The sequence below is a fragment of the Capsicum annuum genome, chromosome 3, assembly GCF_002878395.1.
Source record: "Capsicum annuum cultivar UCD-10X-F1 chromosome 3, UCD10Xv1.1, whole genome shotgun sequence".
Lineage (NCBI taxonomy): Eukaryota > Viridiplantae > Streptophyta > Magnoliopsida > Solanales > Solanaceae > Capsicum > Capsicum annuum.
Window position 1 is genome coordinate 213955053 of NC_061113.1, and position 21375 is coordinate 213976427.

The following is a 21375-nucleotide window of genomic DNA, read 5'->3' on the forward strand; positions in this document are numbered from 1 at the left end:
ACTTTGCCCAAAATGCACTCCATGGTCACCTCTCTCATTAAGGGTAGTGTTGTCATTTATCTTCTTTTGTAAAGTAATACAAATAGAACAAGATGAGATTTTTAGGACTTTATTGATGTAAGATAAACTCTCTCTCTAGTGTGGGGAGTGTAACACCCCTTAGTTGTAGGGCTTGGAAAAGCCACCAATCCGTAACTAGGGCTGCCCAAGTATGGATATTACTTATGTTGCATCGTTGGCTTGATACGTTGGTGTTTAGAGGAGGTAACGTCCCTCTTGTGTCAACGTTAGAGTTAGGTTTGTATCGCGGGTAGTGTTAAGGGTCTAAGAGTCTCAAAACTCTTGGGTTCTTAAGATTGTTCCTTCATTTGGTCTAACTATCTATCTTGTATTGTTGTTGTAAGTTTTGGATTTCTTTTTGTTGTTAGTGTAACCCATGAGTTTCTTGTTGATGTAATATTGTTGTTCTCATATTGTGTTGATAATATTGTTTGTATATCGCTGGAAATTAGGTGTTAAACACCACAATACTTTGTGTTCTTGTTATTGTTCTTGAATCCGAGAGGGGTCACTCAAAGGATCCTCAATTCTCTTTAACTTATGGACTGTTTTGGGTGTTAGTTTTGTGTGTTCTTAGTTGTTCTTGTATTATTTGGTATCAAACCATGGCTTGATTTTGTTCTCACAAGATCAAATCTTGGGCTTGCTTGTTAAAAAAAAAAAGAGAAATGTTTTTGTGTTTGTGTTCTTGGATGAGAGGTGTAGACATTGTTGTTGTTGTTTTGGCCAAGAGTTTGTGACTAGATCTAGTAGAAATTTTGTTTGTCTAGTGTGTTTCTTGTGTTTTCTTCTTTCTCACTAACACAAAGGTGACTAGAACTAAAGTTGAGCGTAAAAATGGTTACATTGTTGATGTGAACTTGAGTTGGCCATATGGTGATGTTGTTGTAGTTATTAAAAAAAATATTGTTGTGTTCATATTGTTCTTCACCTATTCTCATATCTTAACCCTCATAAAGTGTAAATAGATCCAAAAAGTTGTAAGACAAAAATGTTAAAGTTGTTTGTGAGAAGACTTGCACACATCCCTTCCTACTTCACAACCACTTTTCCTTAAATTAAGGGACCTTATCTTGTGGGATTAGTAAAGTCAAATCTCACCTTTTTGAGTTTGAAAAGTTGAAAAAGACTACACGACTTTTACTTTTCCGCCAAAACCAATTGTTTTCCATTCCAAATTGTGTGAGGATTAAAAATTTAAATTTGTGACAAAAGTTGTGTGGGACCGAGACCAATTGCATGCTTCCACGTCACTCTAATTACTATTCACCATCAATATTAAGCTCAAATTTGGATTTTCTAGTTTCTAATTATTGATTCTTGGTTTCATTAGTTGATCCTAGAACGAATTAAAACACTAGTAAATTCCTACTAGATTGTCAATTAGTCTTTTGAATCCATTGTTCGTGTCTACGTTTCTTTTGTGCTTTTGTCATTTTTAAAATCGTATTACTTCTTGGTTCAAGTTCGAACATTACTTTCCTTGAGTCTTCTAATAAGGAATCCTTTCCGACCAAGGAGTAGACTCAGCCCTCGACTCATCATGAACTACATGCCGACTTGCAACACTTGTGAATCCAAATGTGAGACGATCAAGTGTGTGCAAGTGTGGTGAGGTTGTTTCAAAATAACTTGTGTTTTGCTTTGTACGCTTTTTTTTTTTTAGGAACAATTGCAAGGGAACCCGCGGCTTCAACCTCTTAATCCATGGATAACAATGCCACCAATGTCATTTTGGCCTACCTTAACACTATGTCCTGAGACCTAGCTATGGAAAATGAAAGGTTGGATCATATGGTAGGTCAAACGGTGCAAGTGGGCGGCCAGGACACACTTCAATAGAAAGGTCATAGCTCATGTGAGCTACGAGGTAAAAATATTATTCCCTGTTGTGTTATGCCTAATAGGAGCCAATTAGGTGTAGTTGAGGCTTTGCCTAGGGTAGAGGTGCTTAAGTCTCCCTTTTGTGATACTCTTGGTATTGTTAGGTCGCATGAGGACCAAACTCTTATTGTAGGTACGCAAGCACTAGTTGATCCTTTAGATGACGAAATTGATTCTCCGTGTGAGAATGATTTGTGTCCATCTAGTGCTAGCACTTATAACTTGACTAAGGTTCCATTACCAAGTGGAGAGAGTATTCACACACTAGTTGACCCTTGTGAAAAACAAGGTGAGTTTACGTTGGTATATAAGTTGCCAACAACTAGTGAGAATGTGGACAATGATCAATCGGGTGGAAAAGACCTTGATGTGCTTGATTGTTTAGGAAACCCAAATTGTGATTGTCTTGGTAAAGATGGTTTTACTTGTGATCCCTTGGCTGCCCGTGGTGATTTGTGTCTAAGTGAGGATTGCTCATTTGAAAGAGAAGGATATGTGTGCTTAGAAATTCCATCTACTTCTTATTTAAGTGTTTCTTATGTTGGGCATATTCCTAGTGGAGATTTTGAAACTAGTAGTAAGTGCATTCATGAGAACATTTTATTTGAAATTAGCTTGTGGAACACCTTTCTCAACCCTCTATGGTGATAAGGAGGGCTTGCTTAATCTTGAGGATGGCACCCTAGGGGAGAATAAGAGTGGCCGAGACCTAAGTCCTTGGTTACGTCTTCTATTTAACCCCGGTAACTTCTTAGGATGTGAAGGACGGATAGTTGTTGGTCGGTCCACTTGTTTTAGTGATATTGTTATATGTGTTGCGTGGAATTTACTTTCAATTAGGGTGCCACCCCTTTGTAATATTTTTGCTAAGCCCCTCATGATTAAAGTCAAGGATGTATGGCTATATCTCAAGTGTGTACCTCCTTGGAATGTTGATGTTGTTTATTATACTAACTCTAACCCTCGTGTTATGGGGATGTGGTGTTTGTTTGTCTTTTCTTCGTTTTTGCAAGGTTTGGATTCGAGGTCGAATCCTTTTCAAGAAGGGGAGGATGATACATGTCAAATAGCCACCCTAATTTTTGAAAATATGATTGGAGACTATCACTTAAAGGCTCAAGACATGGTCACCCCGAGGGCACAAGAATATGCAAGGAAGACCTATTTTGAGCCTACCATTGAGCATACCATTCATCAAGGCTTGGAGCATTGAAGACTTGAGGATTCACGATTTTGGACACTTAATAGCTCACAGTTTTAGGGCCATCTTCATTGAGGGCATTTTGGTCACTTCACTTTGCCCAAAATGCACTCCATGGTCGCCCCTCTCATTAAGGATAGTGTAGTCATTTGTCTTCTTTTGTTGTGTAATATAAATAGAACAAGATAGGCTTTTTAGGACTTAGTTGTTTATTAGTGTAAGACAAACTCTCTCTCTAGTGCGAGAAGTGTAATACCCCTTAGTTGTAGGGCTTAGAAAAGCCACCAATCCGTAACTAGGGCTGCCCAAGTGTGGATATCACTTATGTTGCATTGTTGGCTTAATACGTTGGTGTTTAGAGGAGGTAACGTCCCTCTTGTGTCAATGTTAGAGTTAGGTTTGTGTCGTGGGTAGTGTTAAGGGTCCAAGAGTCACACAATTCTTGGGTTCTTAAGATTGTCCCTTCATTTGGTCTAACTATCTATCTTGTATTGTTATTGTAAGTTTAAGATTTGTTGTTGTTGTTAGTGTAACCCGTGAGTGTCTTGTTGATGTAATATTATTGTTCTCATATTGTGTTGATAATATAGTTTGTGGATCGCTGAAAATTGGATGTTAAACACCACAATACTTTGTGTTCTTGTTGTTGTTCTTGAATCCGAGAGGGGCCACTCAAAGGGTCCTCGATTCTCTTGAATTTGTAGACTGTTTTGAGTGTTTGTTTTGTGTGTTCTTGGTTGTTCTTGTATCAAAATGAGAAAAAAAAATTATTTTCTAACTCTAGCGAGGAGGTTGAACTAATTATTTTAGGTTCAACTAGCGAAAAAATGAATTAACCAATGACTTTATTTTGAGAAATAAATTTCTCTAGTTTTGAGTTATTGCGATAGCACCAATAGTATTGATAAAGTTTGAAGTTGTTATTACAACAGTAAATTCAAACCCGTGAGAATAAAGTAATATTGTGATATTATATTTGACAAGTGGTACCACTAACATTGAGTATGTCAAATTATGTGACTATCTTGCAGATGAACTAAGCAAGGCCTTGGCAAGATAAAAGGTCTGAAACGCGTTGAGAGGGGGGAAGGAAGCCTTATGAAAAACCATGAGTCATATATGAGGAAACCCAATCCGGGGACTAGAGATCCTATAACCAGGTTCAATGGGAAGAACAAATCATTTGATAACTTTGTGTGAGATGCACTAATGTTTAATACTTTTTATAATGTGAGTGCATCTTGTTCCTGTAATGATTTGTGAAGGTTGAGTTTAAGAACTCTTAATGAAATTCAGTATCTCGTATAAGTGGGGTATCGATATTACAGGACCAGCCTTGACATATTTCACCTTTGTGAGTGTGGAAATAGGTCGTTTCCTATGAGAATGGGGCCTATTCTAAAAAGCGCTCATGAAAAATCGGGATAGCACATGACCGTAATATGCTGGATATTAAAGTTTATGTCAACACCTTGATTGTTGTATGTAAGCAGTGACACTTTATTTTCCTTAAACAGTCATAGTTCAAGTCTAAGACCACTACTGACTCTGGAGTAAAGTTTACTGTTTTACTAAGTGGAGGTTCAATGTAGAGCACACCTTCATTATGCATAATAGTCTCCCTTCAACTAAATTGGTGAATTGTCTTATTTGAATATTAAAATGAATGGGAAAATGTTAGTACATTTTAATATTTAAATTATATTAAAGTACTTCTCCAATGTACATTAGTGGTATATTATTGAGAATAAAAGTGTGTATTTACTTTGTGTAACTCTTATAACCGCTAATATTTTATTTCACTCAGTATTTTAAGGTAGAATGTGACATTTAGTTCTTGTAACATCTATCATTAGTCTATTTCATTACTCTTGTAATTCTTGTAACATTATTCATATACCCACTTTACTACATCATATTCTTCCTATTTAATACAAGGTGAATTCCTCACCTATAAATAGTGGTGTTTCATCCTTTGTTGTGGAATAAGAAGAAAAAAATGACAAGAGTAAATATAGTAGCGAAAGAGAGAGTTGAGACAAAGAAAATGTCTTGAGTCTTCAACTATATTCACTATATAAAAGAGAGTAACTATATAAGTGAAAGAGAGAGTTGAGACAAAGAAAATATTTTAAATCTACAACTATATTCACTATGATAAAGAGAGTAATAATATGTTGAATGAAGGTGTTCTTATAGTGGAACTTCGAACTCTTCAACTAATCTGGAGTTGTTTGAGTTGTACATTGTAGATGGGCTATTGTATCTTGGAGGAGACAATTCAAGAGATGTACTGTTGGGTCGGTATAAATTATGCCACAGTGGACTTGAATCTCCTTAAAAAGAGCAAGGTATCTGTGTCTCAGCCAAGAAGAAGATTATTTTATTTTCTTCACTTTTGTTCATTTTATTTTCAACTGTAATAATTTATTGTAATTTGTGGTATATTATGCCAACACTTAGTAATTACAAGTGCAGCTCGGTGCACTAAAACTTTCGTTATGCACAGAGTCACAGGGAAGGACCCAATCTCAAAGATCTATTGTACACAATCTTATCTTACATTTCTATCAGAAACTGTTTCTAAGACTTGAACCTATGACTTTCAAGTCACATCACAACAACTTTATATAAATCCATTTGTGGAGGTGTCACTAATTTAACTGATAACTTATCATCTTTAATGTTGCACCTGCATTGAATTCTCCAAAACTACACTATTTTTGAAGAATTTCACACACAATAACTGACATTTTTAAATGAGCAATGTAGGTATCCACTGAATCAATAACTAGCTCGTTGATATCTTATTGATTTGATTATTATTTAGTATAAATATATTCAACCAAATCATCCCATAAACATCCCTGTGTACTGTCAAGTTTCAACATGACCTAAGAGATAGTATGCCGACACATATAAGAAGATCAAGTCGGGGCGAAATGTTGCTTCATGGCAAAGTATAATGATTAATACATCTGGTCTCACTTGATCTCTCCATGACATCTCACCCTCTCTCTTTTACTGATGACAGGCACCACAACAACAATTAAGTACTGCTAATATTTATGGATCTCTCTCTGAAAAGTACAGATTTTCTTTTTGCACTTGTTTTGAGTGTAAACCACGTTTGGGATGTTCCATTTTTCAGTCTATAAAAATGGCATCCCCGCACCCCCGACCCCACCCCACACACACACACTTCCACCTTACAGTCTGGGCCATCATAAATTCAGTTCCAACGATCTTCTAGAACCAAATTGGAATTTTACTTTACTTTGTCAACACGTGAAGATGCACGACAACATTTTATCATAACAAAATCCACAATATAGCACATAAACCATGATTGTAGTGAATCTAATGCCATTGTATTGATGATTGAACATCAGACCATATAAATGGAAAATCATATTGTCGATACCTCTGAGGGACCCATTTGGTTGGAAATAAGTTATCTCGAGATTAGTTATTCAACTCTCAAGGTCTTGAGATAAAAATAACAGTACGACACTATAATTTTGAAATAACTAATCTCACAATGAATTATCTCATGCATTTTATTCTAAACAAACATAAGACAAATTTATTCTAAAATTAATTTCAAAATCGTGAATAATTTCCCTTATTCCAGATACAACCGACATCTATGAGATGGAGAGAGAGCTGTCGCCAACCCTTGTCACAGTTCAAATAATTAAGTACCCTGTTGGACTTATTAGCTCATATACGATAAGGGTTGATTACATGATCGTGTAGTTGAAATTTAATGAAGGTGAAATAACATTATATTTACCAATTATTATTAAAGCTCTGTATACTCAAGAGTTCATTTTCGATTAACTAATAAATGTTAAACACATGTGTTTCATATATACTTTTTAATACTTAATCATGGTTAAGTGATATACATTTTTAACTTTAATTTGATAATTTTTAAAATTAATTATTTAATTAGGTTAAATTACAATGTGCAAATAAATATTTTCCTTGAAAAATCCTTTAATTATATCTACTGTCCCAGTTAAATACAATGGATGCGAGCGTAAGCAGGTCAAAACACTGTAAATCTGTCCTTGTTATTTTTTTTTATATATATTTCTTAAAGATCATATAGATTAGTACCGGTTAATACATTCCATTAGTTGGGTGGTGTATCTTTTTCTCTCAGCAATTATTGAACCAAACAAAAATAGTTTGTACTGAAAATTCTTCCAGCTGTTTTTTCACAGGACTTCTGCTCTAGTCACACGCATCCTTGCCGACGCTTCACGTGCACGCACAACTAAATCTTCCACTTTCCCACGTGATAAAAGTGCGTGTCCATAACGAACGTCAAACCTGCGTGATTATAATAACATCCATTTCTTTTCCACCAATTTTATAATCATTTCCTTTCAATTTCTTGTCTAATTTTATTTATATCTTTCTAAAAATTATATCATTTGCTTGGATTTATTTGTCTTACTTTTTAAAGTCCATTTAAAAAGGATCTTCTTGAATTTTTGATAATTATTTAATTTTAATTTTTCATATGGGATTTGGCTCAGTAACAAATTACTTTTTAAAGTCCATTTAAAAAGAATCTTCTTGACTTTTTGATAATTATTTAATTTTAATTTATCATATGAGATTTAGCTCCATAACAAATTAATACAGTACTACTACAACATATTTAGTATATTTTCACAAAGTGGGATCCAGAGAGGGTAAAGTGTACGCAGTTCATATCACTACCTCAGATGAAGTAGAAAAGCTATTTTCGATAGACCCTTGGCTCATGACGAATAGCAATATATCAAACAGAAAGCATAAAAACAAACAACAAAATAGGATAACACGCCACTAAATAATAAAAGAAAAAGATATTCACACAGTAATACTATGAACTATCTATCCGAAATCGCAAACATGCCCATAACATTCCGAGTAAGAAACTATAAGAAACATGCATAACACTATAACCACATGTATATCAACAAACAAAACACTTTTTCCTGCTAGTAAGGACACACTCTTGTCGACTAACCCTCTAGCCTATTAATATGCATCTTCCTTACCTATCATATCAAAGATCATATCTTCTGTAAGATGTAAATGCTCTATGTCATTCTTAATCACTTATCTCTAATATTTCTTCGGCTTATCTCTACCCCGTCTGAAACCATTCATAACAGGTCTCTTACACTTTTGTACTAAGACATCCGTGCACCACCACATCATATGTCCAAAATCATCTTAATCTCACTTTTCGTATCTTGTTTTCCACCAAAGACACACTCACCTTCTCTTGAAGAATCTCATTTCTAACCTTATTCCTCCTAGTAAGTCCGCACATACGTCTTAACATTCTCACTTTCATCACCTTCAACTTTTGGATGTGTGATTTCTTAACTAGCCAATACTTCACTCCATAAAATATAGCTGGTCAGACTGCTACTCTATAGAACTTTCATTTAAGCTTTAGGAGACACATTCTTATCACATAATACTTCCGACGCGAGCCTTCATTTCAATTATCGGTGCATCGATACGGCACATAACACCCTCGTTAATAAAACTAAACAATCTTAAATAGAAAGAGTTACTTTGTTTTTGTTTTTTAGACAATTTTTTGCTTTCATTTTCCACTTGATGTGTTTAAAATATGAATATTTGTTGAGAATAAATACACTATAATAAACTAAAATGAAAAGGGATGAGAGATAGATGTATAGATATAAGAATATGATTTTATTTTATTTTTTGATGTGTATTTACGATGTAGTATGAAATATCTTTTATAGGCAATAGTATGTGTAAAAAGTGTAGTATGCGAATGATATCCACAAAAGAAATAACTTCTTTACATGCTACAATAGTATGTGTAGTATGTGAAGTATGTGTAGTATAGTGTGTGAACATCCACAAAATAACTTATTTACAATACTCTCTCTTGGATGTTCATGTAAAAAAATTCTAAAGAAAATACATAGATATTTGTAATACGCGTTGTTTGCTGCCTTATTAAAAACCTTACCAGGAAAATTCAGTGGGATAAAACCTTGGTTAAGGAAAAAAGAGCGCAAAACGTATTTACTCCCCCTGATAAAAACATCACTTAATATCTAGGAGACGACACATCCCAATCTTGTATCTCAACTTCTCAAAGGTTGATGTTGGCAATGGTTTAATAAACATATCTGCGAGATTATCGCTTGAACGAACTTGTTGAATATTTATTTCACCCTTCTTTTGAAGATCATGAGCAAAGAATAATTTTGGTGAAATGTGTTTTGTTCTGTTTCCTTTGATGTATCCTCCTCTTAATTGAGCTATGTAAGCGGCGTTGTCTTCATACAATATTTTTGGAATATTCTTTTTTAAAATAAGTTCATATGTTTCCTGAATGTGTTGAGTTATTGATCTCAACCAGATGCATTCTCGACTTGCTTCATGAATGACTATTATCTCTACATGATTTGAAGATGTAGCAATCATAATTTATTTTGTTGAACGTCATGATATAGTTGTACCTCCACATGTAAATAAATAACCTGTCTGGGATCAACCTTTATGTGGGTCGGACAAATATCTCACATCTGCATAACCAATTAATTGTGAATAGTACTTATTTGAGTAAAATAGTCCCATATCAATAGTTCCTCGGAGATATCTAAGTATATGCTTAATGCCATTTCAATGTCTCCATGTTGGGAAAGAACTAAATCTTGCTAATAAATTTACAACAAAAGATATATCTAGTCGTGAATTACTAGCAAGATACATTAATGCCCCAATTGCACTAAGATATGGTATTTCAGCACCAACAAGTTCTTCATCATTTTCATAAGCTCGAAATGGATCTTTATTAATATCAAGTGATCTTACAACCATCGGGGTACTTAATGAATGTACTTTATCCATATAAAATCTCTTTAAAATATTTTCAGTATATGTGGATTGATGGACAAAGATTCCATTTGTAATGTGCTCAATTTGTAGACAAAGATAAAATTTGGTCTTTCTGAGGTCTTTCATTTCAAATTCCTTTTTCAAACATTCTACTGTCTTTGGAAGCTCTTCAGGAGTTCTAATGATATTCAAGTCATCAACATATACAGCTATTATGACAAATTTAGATCAAGACCTTCTAATAAAGACACAAGGACAGATTGGGTCAACTTTATACCCTTCTTTTAATAGGTATTTGATAAGGCGATTATACCACATGCGTTCTGATTATTTTAATCCGTATAAGAATTTCTGAAGCTTGATTGAACAATTTTCTCGAGAATTTTTATACGCATCAAGCATTTTGAACTCTTCATAAATTTTCATATAAATATCACCGTCTAATGAGCCATATAAATAGGTTGTGACGAAGTCCATCAGATGCATATCAAGTTTTTCACGAACTTTCAAATTAATAAGATACCTGAAGGTAATTGCATCCACCACCGGAGAATATGTCTCCATCTAATAGGTCTTTGCAAAAATTCCTGTGCCACCAGTCGTGCTTTATGTCTTACAACTTCATTTTTCTCACAAAAACTCATTTGTACCCTATGGCTTTATACCTTTAGGTCTTTGGACTATAGGTTTAAAAACTTTGTGTTTTTCAAGCAAAGTCAATTTGATTTTGATTGCATCTTTTTATTTTGGCCAATTATTTCTCTGTCTACATTCTGCGATAGATTATTGATTTAAGATCCTCATCTTGTTGCATTATTTCATTTGCAATATTATAAGCAAAAATATTATCAACAATTATATCATTTTGATTCAATATTTTTCTTAATGAGCCATAACTGACTAGATCTCTTTATTTTCATTATTGTTAGGTACCTGATCCTCTTCTGAGGTTTTATCAATTATTGTCTTGCTGCTCTTCTTGAGTAGCTTTCTCCATATTATGATTATTTTGATCATTTGTTCCTCTTCTTTTTTGAAGATTTTTATCTTTGAAATCGAGTGGTCTACCACATTTTAAGTGTGGTTTAGACTTATTTGCAGGAGTCAATTGTCCTATCGGGACATCAACTCGAATGAGAGCATTAGCAGCTGGAATGTGAAATTTTGTAACTCTTGATAGGTCAATGAATGCATCTGGCAGTTGATTTGCAATGTTTGGCAAATGAATTATCTTTTGAACTTTTAATTCACATTTATTTGTACGAGGATCTAAGTGAGATAATGATAATGCTTTCCTGTTTATTTTCTTTTTCAACTACTTATTTTTTCCCCTAATGTTGGATATATTATTTCATCAAAATGACAATCAGCAAATCTTGTCGTAAATAAATCTTCAGTCATAGGTTCCAAATATTTTATAATAGAAGGAGATTCATACCCAACATATATCCCCAACCTTCTTTGAGGACCTATTTTTGTGCGTTGTGGTGGAGTAATTGGAACATATACCGCACATCTAAAATTTCTTAGACCGAAAATATTTGTCTCTTGACCAAAAATCAATTGTAATGGAGAGATTTTATGATAACTTGTGGGCTTTATCCGCACAAAAGCTACTGCATGCAAAATAGCATGACCCCATATCAAAATGAAAAGTTTTGTTCTCATAAGCATAGGTCTAGTAATTAATTGGAGGAGTTTAATCAATGATTCTGCTAGACCATTTTGAGTATGAATGTGTGCAATCGGATGTTTAATTTTTATTCCAGTTGATACACAATAATCATTAAAAGTCTGGGATGTAATTCACCCGCATTATTAAGATGAATTGTCTTTATTGTATAATCTGGAAATTGAGTTCTTAGCTTTATTGTTTGAGCAAGTAATCTCGCAAATGTCAAATTACGAGTTGATAATAAATACACATGTGATCATCTTGTAAGTGCGTCTATTAAAATCATATAATACTTAAATGGTCCACATGGAGGGTGAATGGGCCCACATATATCACCCTGTATACGTTTCAGAAATGCAGGGGATTAAATTCCCACTTTAATTGTTGATGGTCTAGTAATCAATTTGCCTTGAGAACATACAACACAAAAGAATTCTTTAAATTGAAGAGTCTTCTGGTTCTTCAATGAATGGTCATATGAATTCTCAATTATTTTGCGCATCATATTAGAATCGGGATGGCTCAACCGGGCATGCCAAATCATAAAATTATTTGAATTAGTAAACTTTTGATTTGTTATGGCATGTGTTTCAACAGTGCTAATACTTGCGTAGTATAAGCCAAAAGAAAGAGCGGGTAATTTTTCAAGTATATATTTATTACCCGACATTATTGTAGTAATATAAAGATATTCAATCTTTCCATTATTTGTAGTCCCAATATGATAGCCATTTTGGCAAATGTTTTTGAAACTTAATAAATTTCTTTGAGACTTACTACAATATAATGTTTCATCAATAATCAAATCTGTTCCTCCAAAAAGTAATAAGTTAGCTTTTTTGGAGCCTTCAATTAATCTTGTACTACAAAGTATAGTATTAACATTGGCTTCTTCCATCACCAAATAAGAGAAATATTTCTTATTTTTTAAAATAGTATGTGTGGTAGCACTATCTATAAAACATATATCATCGTAACTGATTTTGAATCCAACTGTTGATTGGGGAATTTTCAAACTCTTCAAAAATAACATACTATATGAAATTTGAAAAACTAACATAAGAAATTGCATTAGAAATTAAGAAATTAGAAATACACAGTACTTTAATAAAACAGAAAAACATAATTGCGAATAAAAGAAAGCAATAACTTCCTTTATAATTTATTCTACAATAAGGTGATCAATTTTTCAATCAATATCCTCATAGAAATCTTCAGCTCTCAAATGCGTAATATCTGAGAGTCCTTTAAAGCTATCATCTTTGTAAGCAAGGTTTGCCTCATTATCATTATATGTATTTGATGGAGCTACTTCATCATCACCACCTCAAAAGGTCAAGTGCGCTTCCACATCATTTACTTTTCTTTTAAGGGAAGCTTGATAAAGTTTGACAAAATGATCAGGTGTACGACAAGCACGTGTCAAATGTCCTTTCTTACCAGATCGATGACAAATATTAACTTTACCCTTTAAAGGATTATTTTGAGAACTTTTATTATTCTCTTGTTTATTTCTATCATTATGACGATAATTATTTCGTCCTCACCCACATCCACGATCATGCCTCGACCACGATCGTGATAATAATTTTGCCTTATTTCAGGCTGATCATGCGTTGCTACAACATTCGCTTCAGGAAATGGAGCAAATCCAATGGACAAGTTTCATGATTTTTCATTAACAAAGTATTATTCTGCTCTTCCACAAGTAGGAATGTAATTAATTCAGAATATTTCTTAAATCTGCTTTCACGATATTGTTGTTGTAGCAATATATTAGAAGCATGAAAAATCCTCATCAGTGATGGTTTTTCCACATAATCTTAATATTAAACTTACTTTATGAATAACAGAATTATACTCAACCATGATTTTAAAATCTTGAAATCGAAGGTGTATCCAGTCATATTTAGCTTTCGATAATACCGTCAATTTTAGGTGGTGGTATCCGTCCTTCTAGTTGGTCCATAATTCGAGTGGATCTTTCACAGTTAAATATTCAGTTTTTAATCCTTCGTGGAGGTGATAACGAAGAAAAATCATAGCTTTTGCCTTATCTTGACTAGATGTGTTATTTTCTTGTTTAATAGTATCCTCAATACCTCTAGCGTGAAGGTGAATTTCAGCATCAAGGACATATGATAAATATTTTTTTCGGTAATATCCAGTGCCACAAACTCAAGTTTGATAAATTTGACATAGTGAAACTATCATAAAAAGATTAATAAGTTATATATAATGATATTTTCAAATAAAATAACCATCTCAAATAAGTTTAAATAGAATCATATATTGCTAACAGATTATTATCAAAAGTTGATTTTCTTTAGCAATTTTTTTTTTTTGTGTATGTGTGTATGTTTAGAATCTGAAAATAAATAATTACATAATAAATGCGTACCTTATAAGGAATTTTATATTGATAACGTGTTGAGAATAAATACACTATAATAAATTAAAATGAAAAGGGAGGAGAGATAGATGTATAGATTTAAGAATATGATTTTATTTTTCATTTTAGTGTGTATTTACAATATAGTATGAAATGCCTTTTATAGGCAATAGTATGTGTAACAAGTGTAGTATGTGAATGATATCCACAAAAGAAATAACTACTTTACATGCTACAATAGTATGTGTAGTATAGTATGTGAACATCTACAAAATAAATTATTTACAATACGATTGATATTATTTTGATACATTATAAATATTTTTTATTTAATATTACAGAATTCAAAATTTAAGTTATTTTCTTAAATTTCGACAAGTAAAATGAGAAAAATAAACTCAAACGTGTTATAAAACAAGATGAAGATTTGCAACAAGGGTGACATTCAGAGTTGCAACAACTACCGGGGTATTAAGTTATTGAGTCGCACGATAAAGATTTGGGAGAGGGTGGTGGAGCGGAGGTTGAGGAAGATTGTGTCGATTTCGAAGAACCAATTTGGTTTTATGTCTGGTCACTCCACGACTGAGGCAATTCACCTTGTGCGGAGACTGGTAGAGCAGTATAGAGAGAGGAAGAGAGATCTTCACATAGTGTTTATAGACCTACAAAAGGAGTATGATAAGGTCCCTAGGGAGGTTCTTTGGAAATATTTGAAGGCGAAGGGGGTTCCGGTGGCGTACATTAGAGCGATTAAGGACATGTATGAGGGGGCGAAGAATCAGGTAAGGACAGTGGGAGGAGATTCTGAGCATTTCCAAGTCTTGATAGGGTTGCACCAGGGATCAACTCTTAGTCTATTTTTATTCGCTTTGATGATGGATGTGCCAACGCAGAATATACAAGGCAAGGTGCCTGGTGTATACTTTTCGCGGATGATATAGTTTTGAATAATGAATCACGACAGGGGTTAATGATAAGCTGGAGATTTGGAGAGAAACCCTGGAGTCTAAAAGTTTTCGATTGAGTAGGACCAAGACAGAGTACTTGGAATGCAAGTTTAATGACTCGAGACATGAGAAGGAGGTGGTAGTAAAGTTGGATTCTCAGGCGGTTTGCAAGAGGGATAGTTTTAAGTATCTTGGGTCTACGATTCAGGGAAATAGAGAGGTAGATGAGGATGTCTCTCACCGTATTGGGGAAGGTTGGATGAAATGGAGGCTCGCTTCGAGAATTTTATACGATAATAAGGTGCCCCCTGCAATGTTGTATGGAGCGGAGTGTTGTCCGATTATGAATTCTCATGTCCAAAAGTTGAAGGTGGCTGAAATGAGAATGTTGCGTTGGATGTGTGGATTCACAAGGATGGACAAGGTTAGGAATGAAATTATTTGAGAGAAGGTGGGAGTGGTTTCAGTGGAGAATAAAATGCGGAAAGTGAGGTTGAGATGGTTTGGTCATGTGATGACGAGGGGCACGGATGCCCCAGTTCGTAGGTGTGAGAGGTTGGCCTTGGAAGGTTTTAAGCGAGGTAGGGGTATATTGAAGAAATACTAGAGAGGAGTGATTAGACATGACATGGCACAGTTACAGCTGACTGAGGACATGACCCTGGATAGGAAGATATGGAGGAAAAATATTAGGGTAGAGGGCTAAGGGTGTGGTTGAGTTGTAGTCAGTAGGTAGGAGAATTGTGGTGTCCTTTGTTTGGCAATGTACTTTTTTGTGGATGTCGTATCTATATTATTTTATCATGTTCTATGCTTTTGATGTTTTTGTATACTGCCTTTTATCTTGAGCCGAGGGTTTATCGAAAATAGCCTCAACGAGGTAGTGGTATGGACTGCGTACACTCTACCCTCCCCAGACCCCACTATGTGGGGATATACTGGATTTGTTGTTGTTGTTGTTATAAAACAAGAAAGAACAAGAAGAAGAGTAGAGAGAATAAAGAGAGTAATTCTTATTTCTTCTCTTGGGAGATGATTTACAATGAAGGAAGCCCTTCTATTTATAGGGGGAATTTGCCCCTAGTTTCATACTAAAAGACAAATACATCAAATCCTGATAGACATCAAATAGATCTTGATAGACATTCACTATAATTGATATTTATCATAACACTCCCCCTTGAATGTATAACAATACGCATATATGCTGCCTCATTAAAAACCTTACAAGGAAAACCAGTGGGACAAAACCTCGTAAGGGAAAAAAAGTATAGTGCGTATTAACTCCCCCTAATAAGAACATCCTTGAATCTCTGCATTCCAATCTTGTGCACCATCTTCTTGAAAGTTGCAGTTGGAAGAGACTTGGTGAATAAATCAGCCACATTATCACTTGAACGAATTTGTTGTACGTCAATATCACCATTCTTTTGGAGATCATGTGTATAGAAAAGCTTTGGCAAAATGTGCTTCATTTTATCTCCGTTTATGAATCCACCTTTCAGTTGTGCTATACATGTTGCATTATCCTCATATAAAATTGTGGGTACTTTGTCATATTTCAAGCCATATTTTTCTCGAATGAGATATACTATGGACCTCAACCACACACGCTATCGGCTTGCTTCATGAATAGCTATAATCTCAACGTGATTCGATGAAGTGGCTACGATAGACTGCTTTGTTGATATCCAAAATATGGAAGTACCCCCACATATGAATACATAGACTGTTTGAGACCGAGTTTTATGTGGGTCGGATAAGTACCCAGCATCAACATAACCAACAAGATCGGAATTGCAATCTTTAGAATAAAATAAGCCCATATCAATTGTCCCCTTTAGATACCGTAATATGTGTTTGATCCCATTCCAATGTCTCCTAGTAGGAGAAGAACTATACCTTGCTAGTAAATTTACTGAAAAGGCAATATCAAGCCTTGTAATATTTGCAAGATACATTAGTGCACCAATTGCACTAAGATGTGGTATTTCAGGACCAGGGAGTTCTTCATTCTTTTCTTCAGGTCGGAATGGATCCTTATTCACATCAAGTGATCAAACAACCATCGGAGTACTTAATGGATATGCTTCATCCATATAGAATCGTTTTAACACCTTTTCTATGTAGGAAGATTGATGGACAAAGATATCGTTTGCCAAATGCTCAATTTGCAAACCAAGGCATAACTTTGTCTTTCTGGGATCTTTCATCTCAAATTCTTTCTTTAGGTAATCAATTGCCTTTTGAAGCTCTATTGGCGTTCCAATTAGGTTTATGTCATTGACATAGACAGCAAGTATAACAAACTCCGACATTGTTTTCTTTATGAAAACACATGGGCAAATTTTATTATTCGTATAACCTTCTTTAGATAAATATTCACTAAGAAGGTTATACCACATGCATCCAAATTGCTTCAAACCATACAATGATCTTTGCAATCTAATGGAATACATTTCTCGAGGCTTTGAACTATATGCTTTCGGCATTTTAAATCCTTCGAGAATTTTCATGTATGTCTCATTATCAAGTGATCCATATAGATAGGTTGTTACCACATCCATCAAATGCATTTCAAGTCTCTCATGGATAGTGAAACTAATAAGATAACGCAATGTTATTGCGTCCATAACTTGTGAATATGTCTCATCATAATCGAAACCAGGCCGTTGTGAAAATCCTTGTGCAACAAGGCGTGTTTTATACCTTTGTATTTCATTTTTCTCATTTCTTTTTTGCACAAAGACTCATTTATAGCCAACAGGCTTAACACCATGAGGTGTTTGAGTTACAGGTCCAAAAACTTCACGTTTGGCAAGTAAATTCAATTCAGTTTGAATTGCTTCTTATCATTTTGGTCAGTCATTTCTTTGTCGACATTTTGTGGCAGATCGAGGTTCAAGATCCTCACTATCTTGCATGATTTTTGTTGCAACATTATATGCAAAGACATGATCCACCACTATTTCAAATCGATTCAAATTAGTTTCAACATCACTTGAATTTATAGATAGTTCCTCATTTTCTTGAGTCTCAGGCTCATTGATCCCTTCAGGGATATCAACATTGCTCAAATATTGAGCTTCCATATGAGGATCTTTTGTAGTGTCATCTTGACCATTTTTTTTCTTTTTCTAGGATTTCGATCCTTAGAACCTAATGGTCTGTCACGCTTCAAGCGTGCTTTAAATTCATTAGCTATGACATTAGTGGATGGTTCTTTAGAGACATCAATTCGAATTGGGACATTCTCTGCAGGAATATGTGATTTAATGATCCTTTTCAAATCTGTAAATGCGTCCGACATTTGATTTGTAATTCTCTGCAGATGAATAATCCTTTGTACTTCTTGCTCACAAATAGAAGCACGTGGATCAAGATAAGATAGTGATGGATTTTTCCACAAAATTTCTCTTTTGATGTCACTATCTTCTCCCCTAATTTTGAGAAAACTATCTCATCAAACCGATAATTTGCAAATCGAACAATGAACATATCTCCCGTTAATGGTTCAAGATAGCGAATAATAGAGGGTGATTCAAACCCAACATAAATTACTAACCTTCTTTGGGGCCCCATCTTGGTGCGATTTGGTGGTGCTATAGGCGCATAAACACCGCACCCAAAAATTCTCAAATGAGATATATTAGGCTCTTGACGCAAAATCAATTGCAACAGAGAAAATATATGATAATTTATCAGTCTAAGACGAACAAATGTTGCAGCATGCAAAATTGCATGACCCCAAACAGAAGTGGGCAACTTAGTTTTCATAAGCAATGGTCTTGCTATCAGCTGCAGACGTTTAATTAATGACTCAGCAAGGCCATTTTGAGTGTGAACATGGGGTACAAGATGTTTCACTCTTATCCCAATTGATAAGCAATAGTCATTAAATATTTGGGATGAAGATTTTGCAGCATTATCAAGGCGAATGGACTTAATTTGATTATCGAAAAACTGTGCCCGTAATCGTATTATTTGTGCCAACAATTTTGCAAATGCTAAGTTGCGAGATGACAAAAGGCACGCATGAGACCATCTAGATGAAACATCTATTAGGACCATAAAGTATCTAAATGACCCACTAGGTGGGTGAATGGGCCCACAAATATACCTATGTATGAGTTTCAAGAACGCGGGGGACTCAATCCCAACTTTTATTGGCGATGGCCTCACAATCAGCTTGCGTTGATAACAAGCATTGCATGAAAATTCAATATTCGAAAGAACCTTCAAGTTCTTTAATGGATGCCCATTTGAATTTTCTATGATTCGTCTCATCATTATTGATCCTGGATGTCCCAAACGATCATGCCAAAGTACGTAAGTATTGGAATCAGTAAACTTTTGGTTTACTATAGAATGTGCCTCAATTGCACAAATCTTTGTCCAATACAGGCCAGAAGATAAAGCAGGAAATTTTTCAATAACACATGTCTACCCAGAGACATTCTTGGTGATACCAAGATATTCAAGGTTCATCTCATCAATAGTCTTAATATGATAACCATTTTCACGGATATCTTTCAAACTCATCAAATTTCTCTGAGACTTGGGAGAAAACATAGCATTATTTATGATGAGTTTAGTTTTCTTGGGCAAGATTATAATGGCTTTTTCGAAGCCTTCAATCAAATTAGCACTACCAGAAATTGTAGTAACATTAATCTTGTCCATGTTAGATGACAGAAATATTTCTTGTCTTTGAATATCGTATGTGTAATGCCAGAATCAATCAAACAAATATCTTCTTGAAAACTATCCATATCTTCAAATAAAATGACATACACCAAATAAAATATATATTAAATCTTTGTACAAAGTGAAAGTTTATACTATAAGGAATTGTTAATTACCCTTTACTAAGCAATTAAATAAAGTATGTCCAACTTAAAATCTCACAATTTTCAAGCACCTTGTCCTCTTAATACTTTATTTCGTAAGCACGTTCAGTTGATATATAAGAAAAATTATGTGGTGTAAGATATATTTTAATGAAGCATTAATGACTAATTTGGGGAATATGTATTGAACATCTCAATCGCCAACATCCAACTTAATAATGATTATTGATAGTATGTACAGTAATAGTTATAACACATTGTTGCTTTAGATAATATGCATGTATAACAAAAATTAACATAACCTTAAATAACCAGCATAATTATAATGTCCTCGCAATTAATTATCATACCATGTTATGTTTGTATACAGTTTAAGTCTATATAATAAGTAGTGTACTTCTTAACACCAATTGGCAGTTTATCACAAATAAGCAGTAAAGCACAATACTATGAATGCAATGATTAACAGGCACTTAATAAAAATTTGCGGGCATATATTTAATTTACGCAAGTTCATTCATAATCTTTGCAATCATGTGTCTTGTTTGTTACGAGAATTTAAAAAAATGGACAATATCAAAATAATTAATACTATTTAAAAGATAAAGTAGTACTCATGTAAACAACTACTTTTACATGATCTTTTATTCACTAACACTTATCAATAAAAATAAAATAAAATCAAAAAATATTTATTCTTCCATGTTTATGGAACCATCACCAATCAAGTGATCAATCTTTTCTTCAGGGTGCTCAAAAAAGTCTACTACATCCATACATGTGATGTCAACATTATTTTCAGAGAGAAAGTTAGTCTCGGGATTTCTCTCTTTCTTCTTTAGTGATTCTTGATAAAGATCAACCAAATGCTTGAGAGTACGACAATCACGTGAATAATGTCCTTTTTCGCCACATCGTAAACAAGTAACTGTTTCACGTTTCTTATCTTTTCTCTTTTTGTTTGATGAATGATTAACACCCGGAATACGGTTTCTTTCTTGGTCATCACGACCACGTCCACGACCAGGGTCGTGACCTTTTCCACGCCTAGCATGGTAAGCGTGCACATCATTCACCTCAGGAAATGGTGCAGATCTAGTTGGTCGGTTCTCCTGATTTTTCATCAACAAATCATTATTTTGTTCAGCCACGAGAAGATGAGAACTCAGTTCAGTATACTTATTGAAACCTTTTTCTCGATATTGTTGTTGTAATAGCACATTCGAGGCATGAAAAGTGGAGAGTGTATTTTTCATCATATCATTATCATTGACCGTCTCTCCACAAAGTTTTAATTGAGAAGAAATTCTGAACATAGCAGAATTGTATTCATGAACAGACTTGTAGTCTTGAAATCTTACATGCATCCACTCATATCGTTCTTTCGGGAGGATGACCATATTTAAGTAGTCAAACCTTTTTTTTAGGCTATTCCACAATACGAGTGGATCCTTAGTAGTAAGGTACTT